The 3,303-nt window shown below is 36.1% G+C and overlaps 1 pseudogene; it reads right to left on the reverse strand.

The window, feature by feature from the left end:
* Positions 1-2,762, reverse strand: part of LOC101570409 — an 11,852-nt pseudogene extending 9,090 nt beyond the window's left edge.
* Positions 2,763-3,303: the final 541 nt, after the last annotated feature.

Consider the following 3,303-nt stretch of genomic DNA (forward strand, 5'->3'; position numbering starts at 1 on the left):
CAGGGTAGCTGGAAGCTCTCCCACACACTCACTCGACCTAGGCTATTACTGGGTCTGCTTTTTAGATTGAATGTGTTTTCTATTCATTATGGCACTGTTTTTTTTTTTTTTTTAACAAATCTAACTTTTACCTGCTTACTGGGGAACAGAGATGTTTCTATGACAGATTGTACTGGAAAATATAGACTTTTATCATTCTATTATTTTCTTATTTCTGATTTCCTCATTTTTCCTTCTTTGCTTATTTTTTCACTGCTTGTTCTAGTTATTTCAATAGTCATTTGTAACATCAATGGTTTCATTGTTCCTCCCTCATATATCCTTGAAATTTATTTTTAGTTTTGGAATGGCAATCATAAATGCTTCATAAATCTTTGTAATTGAATACTTTTCTCTATCAATTTTGAAAGATATTTTTGTGAGACATTATTGTTTGAAAGTATTTCATGTTTGTTGTTTATATTTGCACTTGAAAAACTTCACCCCCATATAATCTTCAACATTAAGTTTGGAGTTAAAATGTCTTTTGTAAGTTTAATGGGTTTACCTTCATAAGTGATGTAGGATTGTGATTCTTTGTTATATTGCAGTGTGATTGTTGATTGAGGAAACCTGTGAAAATGTTGGAAACTTTAAATGTACTGGTATTTGGGCTATGTTTGCATCCTGTATGCATAATTCTTTTGAAGAAAATCCTGAGTTGACCATGAGAAGTTCTACTTAAAGGACTGGTTAATTCTTACTCTGCTTTTCTGTCTTGTACATATATTGTCAAATGCAAGGCATATGTCAGACCAATGCTAGAAACAAAGAGATGAGATCAAAGGGAAAGCAGGAGAGAAATAAAAGAGTAAAAAGAGGAGAAAAAAGATAAAATGGATGAATAAAAGAAAGTAGGAAAGAGAAAAAAATGTAAACCAAAAACAAAAAAAAAAAGAAAGAAAAGAAAGAAAAAAAAATTACATAGTTGCCAAAACACAAAATCAAAGCATCCTTACAATCATGTTTATCTTGCAGTCTGGGTTCAATTTCAGGTCAACAAACTGCCCATCCCATGTTTTGCTCTATTCCCTGCCTGTGAACATGGAAGCTTGCTGACCAGGATGACCTCTGGGTCCACCTCATATTTGTCAGCTGTGCTATGGGCAACATTAAATGTAGCATTTTATCTCAAGAATCAGTCACCTCAAATAATTTTGGAAGGGTGGGCCTAGTGCAATTGATAATGTACCAAATTCTCTCTTGACTTTACCAGGTTACTCCGTTCTCCTTCCTTCATTTCCTGGTAAATCCTGCAGCAGCCTATGTATTTGCCAGTTATGAGGCAAGCAATAACTAGAACATTTTTCTCTGTCTTTCCACCTGCACTCTTTCCTCAATCACTTTTTGTAAAGTATCACTTTCTAACCTATGTACCTGTTAGAGCACCAAGGGTTCACTGAATTTGGAAGCACCTAGTATTGATAGGTGTCTACCAGCAGGCAGTAGGCAACACAAAACATTTCCTCAGGGAAAGACACTCTTGGTATTTGCGGCATGAAAGTGAAAATATTTATTGAGTCATTTTGTTCTCAGAGTAGTGATACTTGCAGAAACTGCTTAGTCACAGAGACCCTGAGACACAGTGATTTATCATTTTTCTTTATTTCAATGATCAGATCCAGGTCCCTACTTGTTTTCTAATTCTTCAAGGACCAAAGAATAATACATTGTTCACTGGTTTTAAGTTTCCCTGATACTTTTCTTTGCAAATATAAACTAATACTGTGTCCTTCTTCCCAAAAGGAAGCCCTTTCCTTCAGCCTAGCCACTACTGGAATGCTGGCTCCCTCCCTCAGGGTGCTCAGTGCTCTCTGAAGATATGTGTACATTGAACCTAGGATATATAAAGGGTGCTGTTGTCTCTGTTCCTAGTATTGTCTTGCTTCCCTTTCCGAACCTTCCTAATCATGAAATATCATTCAGTGAATTTTTCTTGCACTTTGCCTTCCCATATTTTCTTTCCAGTCTTTTTTTCTTTGGCCTGTGTGTTGTAGCCTCCCTCCCACCCTGCTACCACTTAGTTGGCCATGATGCTGATGACTGTATTTTTCATTTTATGTTTGGATTGTTCATACCTATTTTGTAGTAATATAATTAACTATTGTGCAATTGATCTTTTAATCTGAATCCTGCTCTGTGTATTAGTTATAACAGTAATCTATTTTATTTTCTGTTCTAAGTATATAGATTAGATTCCTTCCTGAAATTTAAATATTGCACAGTAGTTGGTGAAATTTTTGTTATATTTTTGTGAAACTTTTGTAGTATTAAATTATATTAAATCCACAAAAACCAGGGGATTAACATAGGGATTGAAAAAAAAAAAAAAAAAAAAATAGCAAGAATAAATAATACCTAGTTGTATATTGGCCTAGTTCAGTCTTTGTAAAGCTTTACTTTTCTCTCATAATGTACATTGTAGACATTCTCTTGAGAACTGAGAATGGAGCTTTGATTTCACTTAGGTACAAAAAGTAAAGATTTATAATACTTGTAGCCTTTCCACATAGGGTCTTAATGACTTTGGAAAGCTGTGAAGTTTGAACAACTCTGAAATGCCAGAATAGACAAACTGCACTTAGGTAACTATTAATGCAATAAGTATAAAAGGAAACCACAGTGGATGGCTGGGCTTATAATTGGAGGTGGGAAGAGAAAATCAAGATAGTGTCTGCATTTTTTTTCTAGAATTACCTTCTGAGACTTAAGTCTTCAATCATATTTATTGCTAGATGATTAGGTATACCTACTAAAACCAACAAAAAACATATTTCTTACACAAAATTACATAATCTCAGAGTGAAGTAAAAGACAATAAATATCTCAGCATATGTGGTAGATTGACAACTGGTGATCAACAGGAAACACCCAGCTAAACTGAACCTGTGTACTGCAGGGTGTGGGAGGCTCACCTGACGATTATTGCCAACAGAATGGCAGAACTGGAGAAAAAGAGAAGTAAATGGAAGCTGCAGGTTTTCCTGGGGCTGCTGTTGGTTCCTTTAGAGGCACTTGTCAGGCTGGTTTTCCTGATGAACTTGGCTTTCCTTATGGTCAGTGGAACTTTGGACCTTACTGGTGCCGAGGATGACTATGCTACCTTTGGAGGGAGTTCTGGTTCTCACTATGAGTGTTGCTGCCTGGATCCAGTTCAGATCTCTCAGCTTCCTAACACATATCCTTCATCCCAGTGGCACAGACTTTCTAGCTTCCACCATTGAACTTTGGGTTGTCCCATTGCAGAGCCTTGAAACAAGCATG

Source organism: Octodon degus, unplaced genomic scaffold (assembly GCF_000260255.1).
Source record: "Octodon degus isolate 3935 unplaced genomic scaffold, OctDeg1.0 scaffold00346, whole genome shotgun sequence".
Classification (NCBI taxonomy): Eukaryota; Metazoa; Chordata; class Mammalia; order Rodentia; family Octodontidae; genus Octodon; species Octodon degus.